Source organism: Gorilla gorilla, chromosome 4, assembly GCF_029281585.2.
Source record: "Gorilla gorilla gorilla isolate KB3781 chromosome 4, NHGRI_mGorGor1-v2.1_pri, whole genome shotgun sequence".
NCBI classification, from domain to species: domain Eukaryota; kingdom Metazoa; phylum Chordata; class Mammalia; order Primates; family Hominidae; genus Gorilla; species Gorilla gorilla.
In genome coordinates, this window is record NC_073228.2 from 124981084 (window position 1) to 125001517 (window position 20434).

Here is a 20434-nt window from a genome sequence, read left to right on the forward strand (position 1 = left end):
TGGAAAGTTCTCTAAAACTTCAAATACAATTTTGTATATTTTTAAAATATACCTTACAATTCAAGTTAAATGTCAGATTTGACGTTTGTTCCCTACTGCTGCTAAACAAATGCTACATGTAATTTAGCATTATAGTAGCTTGTCTTGACCCAACTTGATCATTTTAATGGGTATTTAAAAGATTAATTCACATAAGAGTAAATAACTGGGCATATTTTTCCTAAGACAAATGAGGAAGTGCAGCATTTAGTTTGCACTCTATGTTTTTCTGCCTTGTCACATATACTACTTTGATTAATAAGAGGTTAACTTTGTTTATATTTCTTCAATAGATTTCCTCTTTGGTTGGGACAATGTTTGAGCTGATGTTACATTAAAGATTAAAATATCTGAAATTACGCATAAAGGAGAATGTAAACGGATTTCCAGTGTAATTAAATAACCAACATTATAATTTTCTCCTTTATCCAATCTACTGTCATGTTTTCTTTAAAATTTTGATTAGCTATGTACCATTTGTAATATAGGGTATTAGCTTTCACAGAATAAACAACAGTGCTCCACAAAGAGGAAAAATTGCAGTGAAGAATGTCTGCACCACACTTGTGTTATAGGATCTTTAGGGTATCAGTTTTCTTTCCCTGAAACCTCTGTTGCTGGTGGCACCTTTGCCCTTTGCCTGAGTTCTTGTCCTGCAGCCAGGAAGAATGAGGTTTGATGACAAGGGAAGGGTGAAGAATATGAAGAGGAGCTTTATTTAGCGTTAGAACAGTTCAGAAGGAGATCCACAGTGGGAAGCTCCCCTCTGTGGGCAGGCAGGTCGACCATGAAGTGTGCAGCTCTCAACAGAGAAGAGGCCCTGGAGAGAGTAACTCCTCTCTAGTCACTGGCAATGCCGAGGTCCACTGCTCTCAGCAGAGAGGAGGCCCTGGAGAGAGTAACTCCTCTCTACCCACTGGCAGTGCCAAGGTCTGCTGTTCTCAGCACAGAAGAGGCCCTGGAGAGAGTAACTCCTTTCTAGTCACTGGCAGTGCCCAGGTCAGCTGCTGTCAGCAGAGAGGAGGCCCTGGAGAGGGTAGCTCCTCTCCTCAGGCAGGTCTGCAGGTCGTATGGAGAAGTGACAGCTGCTGGCAGTCCTCACAGCCCTCCCTCGTTCTCGGCGCCTCCTCTGCCTGGGCTCCCACTTTGGCAGCACTTGAGGAGCCCTTCAGCCCACCGCTGCACTGTGGGAGCCCCTTTCTGGGCTGGCCAAGGCCGGAGCCGGCTCCCTCAGCTTGCAGGGTGGTGTGGAGGGAGATGTGCGAGCGGGAACCATGGCTGCTGGTGGCACTTGCGGGCCAGCTGGAGTTCTGGGTGGGCGTGGGCTTGGCAGGCCCTGCACTCGGAGCAGCCAGCCGGCCCTGCCGGCCCTGGCCAATGAGGGGCTTAGCACCCGGGCCAGCGGCTGCGGAGGGTGTACTGGGTCCCCCAGCAGTGCCAGCCCACCGGCGCTGCGCTCGATTTCTCACCAGGCCTTAGCTGCCTTCCCGCGGGGCAGGGCTCGGGACCTGCAGCCCGCCATGCCTGAGCCTCCCACTCCCTCCATGGGTTCCCTGGCGCCTGAGCCTCCCCGATGAGCATCGCCCCCTGCTCCACCGCACCCAGTCCCATCGACCACCCAAGGGCTGAGGAGTGCGGTTGCATGGCGCGGGACTGGCAGGCAGCTCCACCTGCAGCCCCGCTGCGGGATCCACTGGGTGAAGCCAGCTGGGCTCCTGAGTCTGGTGGGGACGTAGAGAACCTTTATGTCTTGCCCAGGGATTGTAAATACACCAATTGACACTCTGTATCTAGCTCAAGGTTTGTAAACACACCAATCAGCACCCTGTGTCTAGCTCAGGGTTTGTGAATGCACCAGTGGACACTCTGTATCTAGCTACTCTGGTGGGGCCTTGGAGAACCTTTATGTCTAGCTCAGGGATTGTAAATACACCAATTGGCACTCTGTATCTAGCTTAAGGTTTGTAAATACACCAATCAGCACCGTGTGTCTAGCCCGGGGTTTGTGAATGCACCAATTGACACTCTGTATCTAGCTAATCTGGTGGGGAGGTGGAGAACCTTTGTGTCTAGCTCAGGGATTATAAACACACCAATCAGCACCCTGTCAAAACAGACCACTTGGCTCTACCAATCAGCAGGATGTGAGTAAGGCCAGATAAGAGAATAAAAGCAGGCTGCCGGAGCCAGCAGTGGCAACCCAATGGGGTCCCCTTCCACACTGTGGAAGCTTTGTTCTTTTGCTCTTTGCAATAAATCTTGCTACTGCTCATTCTTTGGGTCCACACTGCTTTTATGAGCTGTAACACTCACCGCGAAGGTCCGCAGCTTCACTCCTGAAGCCAGAGAAACCACGAGCCCACCAGGAGGAAAGAACAACTCCAGACGCGCCGCTTTAAAAGCTGTAACACTTACCTGCAAAGGTCTGCAGCTTCACTCCTGAGCCAGTGAGACCACGAACGCAGCAGAAGGAAGAAACTCCAAACACATCCGAACATCAGAAGGAACAAACTCCAGACGTGCCACCTTAAGAGCTGTAACACTCACCGCGAGGTTCCGCGGTTTCATTCTTGAAGTCAGACCAAGAACCCACCAATTCCGGACACAGTTTCGCAATCTCTGCAGGTCTCTGCAAGTCTATAACACTCTTAGCAGAGAGAGTAGCTCCTCTCTGCTGCTGGTCCGCGGGATCTCTGCTCAGCTCTGGGGAGGCTGGGGCTTTTTATGGGCCTCAGAGGGGAGGAAGTGTGTGCTGACTGGCCCAGGGGTGGCCATGGGCAGGCCTGGAAAAGGCACCAGTTCCCACTCCAGTCAGTAGGACTGGCAGCCTGACCCCCCAGTCTTAAGGTGCTCCCTGGTCTGAGGCAGGGACCTTACCAGGGACCCACCCCCTTCTGCCTAGGACTCTGCCTCCAGCTGTTATTGGATCCCAGGCTTAGGCCGACTTTGCTCTGAGATCCCAAGGGGCACCAACAGCAAGGCGAAGCCAGGCAGACAGGGCAGGCATTTCCGAGCCTGCAAGGGCAGGGGCCGCCTTCTCAGGCCCTCAAGAGTGCAGGGATGCCTGAGTCTGCAGCGGGGGTTTGGGCTGTTGCAGCCCCGCCCAAAAGGGCGGGGCTCCTCCCTGTTGTGTGGAGCGGGCAGCCCCAGCCACACCTCCCTGCTGAAGCTGGGATGATTGCAGTCTGACTGGAGCGGCTGCCGCCATTGCTTGGACTCTTCTTCAGGAGATAATTACCTAAAAAACATAAAACCAGTGCCCACTTTCTCATGGTTATGACAAAAGGTTTCACCAGGTGAAGTTTAAAAAGCTCTATTAAAATACGGACTGCAAATCTTGGTAGCTAAAAAAAAAAAAAACCCACAAAAATAACATTGCTACATGTGGGTTTTTATGTCGGTTGATGGTGCTCTTATCTCTTTCATTGGAACATGAAAATGACTATTTTGGATATATAGGACATTTTCAGTAAAGTAAAAAATGAACTAAAAATATAACTTTTCCAAACCTATAATTTTATTGAATATATTTGATTTGTGGTGTGTAGATGGACATAATAGTGTATTTTGTAAGACTAGTAACCAGTTAAACACTAATAAAAAAAAAGCTAGAGCATCAGAAAAATTTTCCACCTTGACAGGAAAAACAAGACTTGGGTCTTGTTAGACTCTAATAGCTTTTAATGTCTTGGGGCATCAAAACAATTACCACTTGGAGAGAATGATTTAGCTAGCTGTAAAAGCTACTCAGGAGTAGCTAAATACTTACAAATGTTTCACAGATTTGGTCTGTGAGCTTTATGACCATCTCTGGACAGATGATCAGCTTTGGTATTGGAATTGCTCTGCAAGGTATGGAGCCTGTCCTAGAAAAGCAGATACATTCTTCTGGTGCTGTTACCAAATATAGAAAATTTAACAATGTGCTCAACCATCCTCTCACATTTGCACATACTCAAAATAAAGGAAGTCTTAGGCCCACAGTTTCAATTAAGTCAATCACTGTGATTCTAAATCCTTCAAAGGCCAGTTCCACCTTTCTCCCATGATACCTAATGTGAGTTTTTCCAATGCTTAGCCATGCTGATTCAGCACAAATCTGAAAACTGTGTGTCTTTTGAAGGAAAACACTTTCTAGAAAACTCTGTTATTCCTTTCTGTTGTTATATTTCCACACTGATTTGCAGAAAAATTTGCTAATGCAGTAGCTTCTATAAATCTCTTTGTCTCATTGAATATTATTTACCTTTTATATGTGCCATATACCCCAACCTCACTGAAATATTTTCCTAGGATAAATAATCAGATGCAAGAAATTAAAACATGCAACATGAATCATCAGAGGATCTTCTACACATGGGGCTGCACTTTTCTTGAAGCCTCAGTAGCAACAGTCACATTCTGTTTAAATGCTGAAAGCCCAGTCTATTACTGGTAGTTCAGTGTATTACTGGTATTTCTGGGAATCCCTGAAGAAAGATAGCATATTTCATAAATCTCTTCTGGTCACTGATAGTTAATTTTTCTATCCACTATCCTTCCCACTCTCACGAACCACTTTTCTTCTTTTTTGTGGCTTACTTCTTTTTCTTTCAAAAATAACTTTCTGCCTGTAATGCCATCACTTTGGGAGGCCGAGGTGGGTGCATTATCTGAGGTCAGAAGTTCGAGACCAGCCTGACCAACATGGTGAAACCTCATCTCTACTAAAAATACAAAAATTAGCCAGGCATGGTGGTGGGCACTTGTAATCCCAACTACTTGGGAGGCTGAGGCAGGAGAATCACTTGAACCCAGGAAGAGGAGGTTGCACTGAGCTAAGATCACACCATTGCACTCCAGCCTGGGTGACAGAGCAAGACTCCATCTCAAAAAAATAAATAAATAAGATAAAGTAACTTTCCCAGGATGTTACTGTTTGCCCAGACTGTTTTGGTTTAAGCCTGGGTACATGTTCCTTCTTAATTCAGAATGTGGTTAAGACAAGACTATTATTTCACAACACATTATTGAAATACAGGGAATAGCAAACTATAATGCATAAAAGCAAATCTTTGAATGGAATTTTATTTATATAATCAATAGCAAGATATCTTATATGAAGTCTTACCCTGATAACTTTTTCTGAAGCCTATACTCATGTAACAAGGTTCAGAATGTAACCATAATAATACTTTTGAACATGATTCCTAAACTTGAATCTCCATGAAAATTACAGTGTTTAATTAACCTCTACTTTAAGGTTCATCTTTCAACAAATATTCTAATGACTTTCAAAGATGAAACGTTGGTCAGAGAAGAAAGATTCAAAAAGAACTTTTATATTTGTATAAAATGTTTAAATATATGGAAAAATAACCAAGACTTGTGCTAATGTCAAGCTGTTTGTTGCAGGGCCTATTGTAAGAGAACTTTGCTGTTCTCTCATGTTATGAGACGTTATTTCTCGGACAGGCATTAAGGTCAGTCTTAAAACTGGTTATGGGGAGGCTGATTTCACCCCTACATCTATTCTCCTAGGATTCGCATGTCGAAGCTCTCCTAGGTAAGAGGATAAGCTGAACCTAAAGGAAAACCAGGAATAGAAATACTCTTCCAGTAATGAAACCAGATTTGTGGTTAACAAACGTAAAACCAACTGCATATTTATCTATCCTATATCCTGCCATCTTCCTCAGGGTACATCTAAATTTCAGCTGCAGTAGTAAGTATTGAGAAGAACCAGGACTTACCCCTTGGAGAGAGTGAGAACAGTGCTTTCTGTCCTCCTTGCTCACTCTAAGCACTCCCTCAGTTTCTAAATGGATGATTTAGGGTATGAAGTTTTTCTCTTTAAGTGTTATTTGGCAGAATAACCAAAATTTTCAGATACTTATGTGACACAATAATGATCCGAACTAAATCTTTTGCACTGTATAAACAAACTAGACTCTTTTATTCTTTGACTACTGAAAGTTGTAACATGTTATATAAAATGGCTTTCTGGAGAAAGGCAATAGGGTTTCTGAATTATGAACATTGGAACACTAAGTTGAATATTTGCTTTTTGTACTTCAACATGGCAAACAGCGTATACTAGTTTGACATTATTATAAAGTAGATATGTGTAAAGATAGCACATAATTACTGTCTTGAAATTTCTAATTGCAGAAGAAGCTATTGATAATCTTTATATAATCATATATACAATAAAGTATCTAGGACTTCCATATGTGTGTGTGTGGGGGGCGGGGATGTTCTCTTCTAATGAAAGAATGGTCTTCCCTGAAAAGCATATCCACATTTTCACCAAGTATGCATCTAGACCTCAAATTAGAACATGTAAGAAGAACATTTAGCAAGAGCACTGCAATGCATTCAGTTTAATACAGAATTCACCATGTTAACTGGTTTGGTTCTTTAATGTATAAGTGTTAACTTTAACATAATATTAAGTGGAAAATCAAGTTTCATTTTTCCTCAGATTATTATGAATGGAAGTAAAATTTGGCAAAATCTGATAAATCTAATACTGTTATGCCTAAATATTGGTTATCACAATTAGACAAAGTGCAGAAAAATTTTGGCTTGTCTGTAGAACTGACTACTATCATTACTATCTTTTCATGGATAGATCTGTCTTCTGCAAATTAAACGTAAATCACTTAAGTCCTAATTCATAAAAATAAAAACTTTTAAATGTGACAGACTAAATGTGCATATAGCACTATATAGTGATTTATTTGTGAAACCATAATTTATTAAATATATATATATTAGATAATGCATTAACAATTATACTATCAGCAAACTAATGAATTTGTTAGAGATTTTTATTGTGAGTGATGAAATGAATGGATTTAATATGGATGATTCATTATTCAAGTTAGAGGAAACAAAGTACTTGATTCATAAGAAAAAATAGAACCTAGATCAAAATTTGATTTTGAACTAGAGCTACTAATTTAAAGGTAGCTTTAAAAGGGAGCTTTGAGTATCAGTAAGAGTACCCATCTAATACACATTTTGCTTCAAATGTGTACACGTGTTTTCAGTCTTGCACATTTATGAAATATATAGTCCATACATATGTATAAATAGAAATTAAACTCTAGTGATTTTATTTTAGTCATGTTTAAACTTTAGTCATGTTTAAATATTTTTCATCAATATATTCTTAGGCTAGAGGGATACAGGCCTATATTTTGGGATCTTTTCCAACAACTAAATGCTATTGCAGGACAAATTTAGTTGATATGCTAAAACACTGGAATCTTTTATTTCAACTTATTGGGAAGAGTATATGTAAGTCAAATTTATCTGTGGTGGCCTTCCTGAGAAATCTTATCTATTCTCAGAATTTAATTAAAGACGTTCTCTAAGTTAATGCTTAACAAATAAGTGTTGCTACATTAGAATATTGTTGAGGTTAATTTTATCCAACATTCAGCTGAATGTTGGATCTATTCCTTGCCATACCAATGTCCATGAAAACATTAAAATCAGCATCTCAAAAGAAAAGCTCATTTTCTTTCCTCTAATGCATTGCTTTTTCCATTTTTACTCTTACTCTTTATCATAATGAATAATATCCAGGAGTCACCCTGGACTATTTTTCTGCTTTGCAGATAATATCTATGCAGTGATCAATTCCTGTGTATTCTGACTTCTCAACATTTCTCCTTTCCTTCTTCTCTCCAGATTTATTGTAGGTGGCTCATTGTCTTTTTATTAAAAATCTGCTTTCTAGCTGTGTAAAGTCAAGCCGAGCAGTGTTAATCAGTGTTACAGAAAGCCACAGAGAAAGGTCAGATTGGATGTACAATTAAGTCATGAACACCATCTTTAAATAGGTCCACACAGTCCCTAGTAATCTTCTGTGACTACTGGTCAACTGTGCTTTTATACTTGCGTATATACTGTTTGCATCTCTAAATTTGCACACTTTCCTTAACCATTCAACTTTCCATAACCCTAACATTTATCACCTGAATTAACCACCTACTTCAAAGAGAACAGAGAAGACACATATTGCAATTCCATCACTTTCCTGTTAATAGACATAAAATCAAATACATATTTATCTATCCTATAGCCTTACTATAAAAATAGAGTCTCTGTTCATTCTCTCATCTGAGATTGATTTTTATTGTCCCCTGCCGTCTTAAAGGACTTTTAACTATAAATACCCTCTTTCCTAAATACTAAACATTTTCCTAGAATTCTTAAATTTTCTTAAGGCTCTTCCATAAAATACAAAAGAAAAATAGTCTGACTCAAACTCTTATCACTCTTCAGCTAACAAATCTCTGTTTCTTCACAGCAAAATTATTCAAGATTTTTTTAGTTTGATGTCTTTATTTCCTCACGACTCTTCACTTCAGTATGGTTCTGTTCTCTGATTCAGCAGTTGCTGAAACTACTTCTGCTAAGTTACTTATGACCTCTACGATTCTTATCATTCTCTACTGTTTAACAGTATTTAACCCAGTAAGCCATTTGCTTATCTTGGCCTTATTTCCTCAGCAATCTTCTGATTTCTGCCAGACTGATCAATCATCTCTCTGTCTCACATGTTTTCACATAGTTCCTCGTGCTTCTCAAACCTCTTGTACTTTTATATGTAGTTTTTTTTCTGGCTGGAGAGTTTTTCTTTTCAAATCATTTGCCTAGTTAATGCGTTTGTTCTTCATATCTCTGCTGAAAACATTCATCATCTAGAACTCTATCTCAACTCATCCCGCATTACAAGATATCACAGTACTATTTATCTCTCCTTGACCACAGTTTTAACATTTGCATTTTTACATTTCTCTGTGTTATCATTTGGGTAATATCTTTCTCCTCCATCAGCTACAAAATGGTTTCGGGTGCGTGGGAACCACTGTTGGTTCCTGGCACCACGCTCAACAATTATATGTAGAGTCACTGAATGCATATGGTATTATAATTTGATTATGTTGTTTGTTTTTTTAATCTCAGTGAGGCCTATTATGAACTTTTCAGAACCATGGACTCTATTTATCTTTGCTTCCCTAATATCAAGCACAGTATCAGTTACATAGAAGGTACTCAAAAATTACTAGTTAAAATAAATTGAGTCATGTGGGTACACATGACTATTTAATACAGAAGTAAGATTGTAGATAAACAAATGTTTCTCTTTAAAAATATTAAATATAAAAATTGCTACATTTATTCTAATCCTATGTCAAAATAATGTTTAATCAATACAAACAAAACAATTAAAAAGTGCTGTAAAACCAGATACAATTTGAGAAAGCACAAATAGGAGGCAAAGATAAGCATTTCACAGGAAAGCTCTATAACAATATATAATATAATAATAATGTTTAACTGCTTACATGGTTGCTTTGAGCTTCATCTTAAGCTTATTCTCACTGCTAAGTATTTTTGTCCATCCATAAAAACCTCACCTTGATTTACCCTTATTAACCATTGTCATGTTGCTAATTTGTTTGACTCTATGACTATGTTTTTTAAACAATTCAAATTTATAGTCCACTTGTCATAAATAGCTCAAAACAAATGAAGTGATTTTTGCCTATTTTCCTTTTTTATAAGTAAATATCTATGGTCTTACTAGTCAGTAATTTGAAATAAAAACTGATGGTTTTGAGACTGCATGCCTACCTAGTTGTATTTTTTCCCCTGTCTCATGAAGCCCCATAATATAAAATGTATACTTTATATATATATGAATATATGTATATACATATATACATTAACATGTATTTATACATATATGTCATGTATATGTACACACATTTACATGCACACACATATTAAGGAATTATGGATTCTGGGTCTATACCTAGTTCTTTGATTAACTATTTGATTTACATAAATTACTTAGCAATACTGAATTTCCTGAAATGCAAATGTTGGGGGTTGGATAAATATCTAAGGACTCTGCTAACCTTAATATAGTATAAATTTTTAAGTTTCAGTAGCCCATTTTTACAGTCACAGAATACAATTTTATAATTAGTGAGTTTAAAACGCTGGAAAGAAAAAATAAATATAAATAAATGCTCTATTGTCCTGCTGCCATCACAATTTCTATTTCTATCTAAATTACACAAAGTATCAATCAAAATAATTATAGATATCAAAAATGTTAAAAGCAGAGAAACATACCCAATAAATTACTGACTCCCTTATAAAATCTATGATGACAATGTTGTTAGGCTTAAATTTTATTTAAATTTACCATTTAATGACATTCTCATAAATGTCAAGTTAAAAGTAATACCCCTTATGCTTAATTCTATTCTTAAGCTTGGTTGTTTTTCTCAAAAAATATAATAATGAAAATATAGTAAAGTGTAGGAAATGAAAGCAAGTATCTGACATTCAATTTATTATTGTTTAATTCAAATAGCATCAAATTAAGTTGAAATATGGCCTGGCGCAGTGGCTCATGCTTGTAATCCTAGCACTTTGGGAGGCCGAGGCGAGCGGATCACAAGGTCAAGAGATTGAGACCATCCTGGCCAACATGGTGAAGGAAAAGATAAAAGAACCAATTCTCCCAAGACCATTCTTAAAGATAGAATTGGTTCTTTTGTCTTTTCCAGCACCTGGAGGCCACTTGCTTTCCTCCATGCCACAGAGTAGCACATTCAAATTCTCTCTGATTCTCTTGGCTCCCTTTTATAAAGACCCTCGTGATTACATTTGGCCCACTGGATAATCTAGGATAATGACTCCATTATAAGATTCTTAACTAAATCACAGAGGTAAAGTCCCCTCTACCATGTAGGTTTCCATATATACAGAATGGAGTGATTAGGATATGGATATCTTTACTCTACCCATCGTGGTTGCCTACCAAAATTCAATACCACAAAGTTGTATGTCTAGATATTTGAAGAAGACACATTTGGATTCCAGAGAAACGGGTATGTGGAAGAATATAATTAGGCTTTGGTGTCACTTAAAGCAGATTTAGAACTCAGAGCTGTCATTTGCCAGATACGGAACCTGTGACAAATTATTCCATCTCTCTTAGTCATTTGTATAATTTCTTGAATGGAGATATAAATGAATTGTAAATTGAGGAGTTCTTATGAGAAATGGAAATATCATACCTAGCAAATAGTAAGGTGTTAGTTATCTAGTTATTACTGAGATTATTATAGAGATTAATTCAAATTTTATACATATATCTGAAATTTCTAAAGTTAAGTTATTATCCAGCTACTATACTCATTTCTACATCAGATGCTCAGATTTCTAGTTATTTAAGCACATATTATTTTTGTGGCTAGAAACAGCATTGATAGCATAAATAAAGTAAAACATTTACAAGAAAATATTTGAATATGCTGCCAAATTATGAATGCATCCTTATTATTTCACATCCCCACCATATATTTACCCCAGCTGTCCTAACCTGAAAAGTGATCCTTTGCACTTGTATGTGACATTTGTATTGCTTGTTTATAGATTTAAAGTTTCTATTCTGCTATTTATTTTTACAAGTCTAGAAAGAAAGAAATGAAATCTACTATAATTGCTTAAATTCAGTAAAATAGAGGATATAATATAGGTTGTTATAAAGTGAGTTAGATAATGTGTGAACTATATTATAACCTCTTCTGACACAAATAAGAAAAATAAAATGAAAAAAGCAAAGAATTAGGCAAATAATATACAAAGGAAATGAACATGCAAAAGGAAAAATGGCCAGTAAACATATGAAAACATTATTCTCAGATTTCCTAGAAATCAGGGCAATGCAAAATTTAAATAACAATGAAATAACTGTTTTACTGATAGAGCAGGCAGAATTTAAAAGATTAATTAGAGTGCTAATGAGTATGTGAGGAATGAGTACTCATAAGTTTTAGCATAAATTGGTTTTTTTGGAGATCAATTTGTTAAAATACCAGCATTTCAGTAAACTATCTTTTGTATATTTTACAGCACTTTTGTAATAGTGGGAAAATTCTAAAAACGTAGGTGTCCGTTTATAAGTACATTTTTACATGAAAGAGGGTCCTTCCATATACAACAGTGTGTATCCTCTTAAAGGAGTCTGTTAAAGCTCGATGTACTAATAGGGAGATTTTTAAAGTGTGTTATTAAGTAAAAGCACATTGCAGAACCATAGAACATGATAATATCGGTGATTAAAAAACTATGTAGCAAATATGTGTATATACATTTATATACATATATGTGTGTATATTGTGTGTATATGAGTGTATTTGTATACAAATACATGTATGTAAAGGAAGTTTGCCAAAATAAAGATAATACATACCTCTGACTAGGAATGTGAAATTTGAGTGAGGAAAGATGGAACGTTAATATTTTTCTTTGTGTATTTGTATTTATTAAATCTTCAAATAACATTTTCATGTACATATGTAAAATTTAAAAAGAGAAAAGAATGTTTGGGGTTTATGTATGAAAATAAAGTGAAAGTCATGAAAAGCTATGATTTTTAAATCTTTAGGCTAAACTTTAAATTATGAGTAGGGTTTTAGTCAAGCAGAAAGAGTGAGAAAATCCATTTCGGAAAAGCAGAACAGTATGAAAAAGGCATACATGTATGAATGTACACGTGTAATTAGTTCATTTTAGAGTATACAGTCCTAGATGAGAATGTCTTTATTTTTGGCTGTTATCTAGGACATAAACCAATGTAATTAAGAACTTAATTACTCCTTTAATGAGAGTGGTGACTACAATATTCCATGGGGTACCAGCTTAGATTTTATGTAAGCTCTAATTAAAATGTAAACATATTTTCAAAGTATAGCAAAATTGCTCTGCAAATCCATTTATTCCCCTCTTGTTTATAACCACCCATTTTTATTTTATAAATATCCACTAAGGAAAATGAGTATACGGCTTAACTGTTAAGTGTTATTTGAAGTTAGAACCATCCCACAATCAGAAGAAGGAAGAGGAAAAGGAGAAGGAGAAGGAGAGACCTGGTGGCATAGGAGAAAGAAAAGAAAGGGGTAAGGGTGAAAGAGGAAAAAAAAGAATGGAAAAGGGAGAAGAAGGAGAAGGAGAAAAAGGAGAACAGTACAAGAACTTGTATGCATCCAACCATTCATTTATCGTGAAGCTATTATATTATGTATTGCATACTGTCCTAAGAACAGGAACAAGATCAGATTCTATATTCTCAAGACTGTCTGTGGAGTAGAGGGATACGTACAGGTAAACAGCTATGTTTAATACAGTGCTAGGAAATCAGAAAAGCTATTGGTAAATCACATAGAAATGGTTTTTCTCCAGAGGTGCAAGGGATCCAAAAAGCCTTCATGGACGATTTGATAATTGAATAGATTTGAGAGTGGAGAAATGAACATAATTGCAGCATAGGGAATATTTTAGAGGCAATTACTGCCTGAAATGAAGAGGGAGCCATATGAACAAGTGCGGAAAGTGATGGAATATCTTGCTGAATAAGTTTCTCATTCAGAAGGACTAAACCCGAGGAGTTATCAGAGGTACAGCTGGAAAGAGTGGGGTTTGCACTACAAAATATATGTATTCCCCTTCTCTTGCATTTCTATACACTTTCTCCTCATTGAGAGATCTTGTCTCTAGATGGGTCACTCTTGACCAAATTTATCAGTTCATTCTTAAAAGGCTTCCCTTTCTTTCCTCTCTGGCCTAGGCTTGCCATCTTAATACAATTCATTGTCTTACCCATGTTGCCAGAGCACCTACTTTGGATTCTTACAACCATTACTCTTACATCTCTCAACATATGGACTACTGATTGCTGCAGGAGAAACCACATGATCAGGTTGAATTAAGCCACTGAAAATTTATGGTCTCCAGTAACACATAGTTTCTAAATATTGTGCTGGTAAGTTTGCTCTACCAATCACATCAGAGCTATATTTCAATATCTAACTTGTTATTACTCATATTTGTTATGTCCTTTATTGGACATTTTAAAATATGTATATATAATGTATATGTAATGTGTGTACATATATATATATATAATGTGTGTATACACACACACACACACAGTTCAATTCTATCACCATGCAATAGCTGATTGCTCCTGAAATTCATGTAAATTAATTTTGTAGCATGCACCCTTTTGTGTCTTTATTTTCCCAACATAACATAATGATTGTGATGTACATGCGTTGTATATATAACTTCTTATTTTTAACTTATGTTGTCTATGATTATATCACCATACATCTATTTTCTTATCAATGGGCTATTTTCAAGTTTGGTTCATCATGCTATGAACATTTTTGTACATATTATTCTTGGATAAATATAAATAATTTCCAATGAATATGTAAATAGAGTTGAAATTACTGGCTAACATATATATTATATGTTATGTTATGATAACATATGTGCTATGATTGTTTCAGTTGCTTTACTTTCTTAACATCATTCAGCGTTTTCACTCTTTTAAATTTTAAACAATATAAATTAATTTCCATATCCTTGATGACTAATGATTTTGTGCATCTTTCTGTATCCCAATTAGGGATTTGGATAGATTTTTGTTGAAATGTCTATTTATGCACTTTATCCACTTTTTTAAAAAAATTAAGACCTTTGCTGTTTTATTATTGAGTTTAGTAGTTCTTTTTGTAGTCTAGTAGTCAAGTTATTTATCAGATATAGTCCACATATCTTCTCCCAGTAATTGTTTTGTCTATTCATTTTCTTAAGGATACCCTTTGTGAAACAGGTGTTATGCTAATAAAGTTCAGTTAATCAGTTATATTTCTCTTTTTTAATTCACCTGAAGAAACAATTAAATGAACCAAAGTCCTGAAGATATTCTTTTATATTTTTTTCTAGAGTCTACAGTTGTACATTCACATTTATGCCTAAAGTCTATGAGTAATTAATGACTTATAAATATGATATGATGAAGCAGTCAAAATTATTATTTTTAGAAGTACCGATATTCAATTGCTCCAATACCATTTATAGAGAAGGCCATTATTTGCCCCTTGAATTGTGGTGCCACTTTTATTTAAATCTTGTTGTAGTATATGTGTGTCAATTGCTGGACTTCCTCTTCTCTTCCAGTAGTCTGTTTGTTTCCATTACCACACTGGTTCAATTATTGCAGCTTCAAAATAAGCCTTGAAATCTGGTACTGTAATGGGTAATTCTGCTAATTCACCTTTAGGATTCTCTTGGCTAGTTTTGGTTTTTGCATTCCCATATTAATTTTAGAAAAAGGTTTTCACACAGACAGCTTGTTGGGATTTACATTAAAGTTATACTATATAGATCAATATATAAATTAAATATGTAATATGCTCAATATAGAGAGAATTGACACCTTAACAGTGTCTAGTCTTACAATTTATGAGCATGGTTCATCTCTATTTATTTACATTTAAAAATGTATCCCATATTTTGAAATTTTGCAAAAATTTCACATTAATTTATTGCTTTCAGTGTAGGCCTTTAATGCATATTAGATTTCTTCCTCATTATGTGATATTTTAATTTATTTTATTCACTATTTATTTTTTATTTAACTATTTATTTTTAAATTTCATTTTAATTTTGTATTGTATGTATAATGGCCTTATATTTATCAACCTTATAAAATATACTTATTAATTCTAACAATTTATTTTTAGACTATTTTGTATTTTTTACATATGCAATTAGGACATTTGTAAATATGAATTTTTGTTTCTTCTTTTCCATTTTTATATATTTTCTTTCTCTGGCCTTATTGAACTTTCTAGGCCTTCCAATAAAATGTTGAATAGAAGTTGTGATAGTGAATGTCCTGTGATGTTTAGGATCTCAGAAGTAAGCATTTAATATTTCACTATATTACTATGTTAGTCACATAATTTTTTGGTATCTATCTATTTGTTTATTTTTGGTGACTTGATTTGGTATTTAAGAAATCTGACAAACTTGAGGTTGCCATCCTTTGAATCCAGGCCACATCAAGTGTCATTGTGCTATGATTGTCCCAATTAGAGACACAGCTAATATCCAGCAACAACCGTCAGACACGTGAGTAAGAGGATTTCCAGATCATACCATCACGTGAACCTCAATTGTTGAGTCTACCTCACTGATCAAGTATTTAAAGCTGAATTCCTACGTGCAATGGAACAGAGACAGCCATTCCTGCTAGGCTTTGCCCAAATTCCTGATCCACAGAACTGATACTATATGAACATAATAGCAAAAACTAATTTTTCATGACAAAATGTGTAGTGGTTTGTTATGCAGTAACAGTAACCAAAACAAAAGTTTATATTAAGAAATGTTTCATTTATTTATAGTTTGTTATAATTTTTTAATCATAAAAGCATATTGAATTTTATCAAATAATTTTTTCTGCAACTATTGAGGTGATTATACAGTTATCTTTTATTCTGTTAATGCAGTAAATTACATGGATTTTTTTTAAATGTTAAGCAATTTACATGGCTATGCTAAATCCCAATTAGTCATAATATTTTGTTTCTTATAAAATACTGAAATTATATTTGGTAATATTACTTTTAAGACTACTATCTGTTTATTAGATATATTATACAATAAATTTATGCTCTTGTAATATCCATGTCAGGTATTGATATCAACGTTTTGCTAGTCTCACATAATGTGTTGGTAAGTGTTACTTCTCACCATATTCTACAGAAGTGTTAAAAAAAAGAACGGCATTTTTTTTCATTCATGAATTTTTGAAAGAATTCATTAGTCCAGAAGTCACTGGACTATTGGGGCCTGGAGCTTTCTTTCTAGGAAGGTTTTTAACTATAAATTCAGTATCTTTAGCAGAATAAGCCTGTTTAATTTTTCTTTTTATATTGTACTAAATTGTTTTTTCCAAGGAATATGTGCATTTAATTTCCATTTTGTTTTTTCCAAGGAATTCGCCCATTTAATTTCCATTTTCAAATGTATAGGTAAAATGTTTGAAATATTTTGCAACTTGCCCAAAACATAGTCATTTTTGGTGTTTGTCTATCTTTTATTTGATTTCTTAATATTAACATGGTTATTTTGAAATGTTTGACTAATAGCTTTAAAGTTTGTATTCTGTCTGGGTCTGTTTATATTCATTATTTTATCTTTCAACTATCAGTCACATTGTTTTTCTTCTTTCCATGTCTAGATGATGATTATGATGATGATGATAATGATTATATGTCTGTTGTTGCAAAGAATACATTGTAGGGGCTCTGAGTTACATTACCATCATCTAAAGTTAGTTGAAAATTGTTGTGGTAGTTACTTAAACTGCCATTGGCACACCTGAATTCTGTGAAGAATTTTTCTAGGTGACTCTATTTCAGTTTTGTCCTTATTGCTGAAGCATGTTCCTTACTCTTTGGGCATATTTTTTTTTTCTCAAAACCCTTATTAAGGTTTCTCTACTTTGATGGAGCTTGAACTCCATTGTCTGCTTTCTTTGCACAAATACCACACAATCTTAATTACTGTCATTTTATATCACTTAATATATGGTAGTGAAAACCCAATTTTATCCTACTTTTTTACTATGATTTTGACTACTCTTGGCCTTTTTGCATTGCCCTATACATTTTAGAATTGGTTACAGTTTGGGGAAAATTGCCTTCTTTAAAATCTTCTAATACTCGAAAATGGTATATCCCTCTATGTGTCTGGTTCTTCCTTAATTTTTCTCAGTAATCTTTTGTGGTCTTTCTGTAGGAATGTTAGACAGAATTTAAAACATTTCTTGCTAGCTTTCTGATGATGTTAAATAAAGCCTTTTAAAAATTTCATTACATAATTTTGTGTAGCTGGTAGCTAGAAATACAATAGATATTCACATACAGATTTTAGATTCAGCAACTTAAAAATTAATAACAAATTATAATCGTTTATCTGCGGGATCATTTTGCATTTGTCAATATAAACATTTGTGCAACTGAGCATGTCAATTTTATTTATTTTTAATTTTTATATTCATGATTTTGATTTATTAGCTTTATAACCCTGTATAGATTCTCCAGTGCAATGCTGAAACTAAGTCTTTTGTCTCATTCCCAAATCAGAGAGAAAGTTTCCAATGTCTCATCATTAACCAGCTTATATCACATGACTTTTATTAATGATAATTTTGTTTATTTATTTATTCATTTGAGATAGGGCCTGGCTCTGTTACCCAGGTTAGAGTTCAGTGGGAGCATTGCAGCTCACTGCCACCTCTGTCTGCCGGGCTTAAGTGATCCTCCCACCTCAGCCTCCAGAGTAGGCAGGACTTCACCACCATGCCCAGCTAATTTCTGTATTTTTTGGCAGAGATAGGGTTTCGCCATGTTGCCCAGACTTGTGTCCAACTACTGGGCTCAAGTGATCTGCCTGCCTTGGCCTCCCAAAGTGTTAGGATTACAGGTGTGAGTCACTGGGCCTGGCCTAAAGATAATTTTATAAGCTTAAAAAATTTCGCTTATATCTCTAATTGGGTATTAGTTTTGTTTCATTTTGTCACACATATATCTGAATTCTATTCAGTTCTTTTATATTATTTATCAGCATAATCACACTATTTCCTGATTTATTAATATGATAAATTACATTGACTTTGGAAATGTTAAAGCAAATTTACTTACTTGCAATTAAGCCAACTTGGTCATGCTATACTATATTAGATTTGATTTGCTAATATTTTGTTTGAAATTTTTGTATATTTTTGAAAAATATGGGTCTAAAGTTTTCCTTTCTTTTAATGTATATTTCATGCTTAGATATCAAAGTTTTAGTTACTTAATAAAGAGAGTTGGAAACATTATTCTCTTTTTATTTCTTTTATTTTTTCCATCTTCCATTGGTTACTGTGTGAAAGATATAAATTCTTCTTAGGCTTAAAGGTTTAAATTCTTCTAAGTAAAGTTTAAAAGTCTACTTCTATGATGTGCTTTGTCTATTACTCTTTTTTGTTCTGTCAATTTTTGCTTTCTGTATTTTCAAGCTTGCATTCGATAGTTAATAATTGATGAATTTTATATCTTCCCAGTAACCTGGTATTTTAAAATTATATTTTAAAATTCCTGTTTTTTTTCTGATGTTTCTTTCCTTAAAATCTAATTGGAAAAATTATCTATTTTACTTAATGGTTTTTGTCATATAGTTTTTCCAATTGCTAGCATTTTAATTTCTATTTATATTTAAATGGGTCTATTTTAGGACCTATGTAGTTGTATTTTTTAATCCAGCTTATCAATCTTGAATTTTATTTGATATATTACTCTCTTCACAAGTAGTAAAATTACTGACACACACACACACACGTATATATTTTAGACAATATAGTTATCATCTTAATATTTGTTTTGTATTCACCTTTTCTAAGACCATCCTAGTTTGAAGTCTCTGTTTCAAAGCTGTCCTTGGGTTTTTATTGAAGCTCAGCATCTTTCTCTGCCTATCCTGCTTTCCTCTCCTTCTTTCCACAGGTGTTAATCACCAGAACACTCCTTAATTAATAAAATGTACAGTAAACTATGCCTTAGAAGCCGCTTCATAGGGAAGCAGGCAGTCAGAGAAATTTGTGCAAAGCTGGTTGCTGAATCACATACTGCCTGGGTGGCAGTAAAAACACTATCACTGGTCATAAATCCACTGATAAATCCTAACAAAAATGTTGGTTCAATTGTTCAGTGGTACGTTAAAGGACATACTAGTGAAAATTAATGTATTAATTAGTATAATAGTCCATGTGTTTGATAAATATAGGAGAAGGAGAAGTAACTCCAAGAATGATGGAACTGGGTACCTATTAGAACAGGATTCCAAAAACTGAGAAAACTAGTCATGAACTGAAAACAGATTTGAAAGTCAGAGGGCCTCTTTAGTCCCATCTACTGAAGAGAGAGGGTAGAAGAAGCTGAGTAAATGGCCCAGGACATAATTCCAGATTAGCCAAAAAACAAAAAATTATCAAGCAAGGCAAGTCTGTTATGCCATGGCCAGGTTCCATCTTGGGAAAGAATGAGATTATGATAAGGACAATTCAGGTTAATGCCCCTGAAAATCACAAATTCTCAGATTCCCTCAAACTCTCTAAGACTGTACAAGTGATCCACTTATCAAAGTTAAGAGCCATCATCCTGCCTCTTTGTTTGAAGTTAATGCAGAATCTTCTGCCCTAGTGGGCAATAAGTACCCCGCTGAGGGGTCTCTCCTTCTTCCCATTTGGCCAACATAACCTAGAGGAACATGAACTGCACCTGATAAGAGAGGGGAGGGGAGGATCTATAACTACAAAATACTGTGTGATAAAAGCAGAATTTACCTGCAGTAGCTGAGAGAAGACATTTGGAATTGTTTTTTGTGGGGGATTAAACAAGGTGTCTACATTTTTTATTTAGTATGATTGAAAACATTTGGTCCTTTCCTAGTCAATTAAAAAATATTAAATATTTTA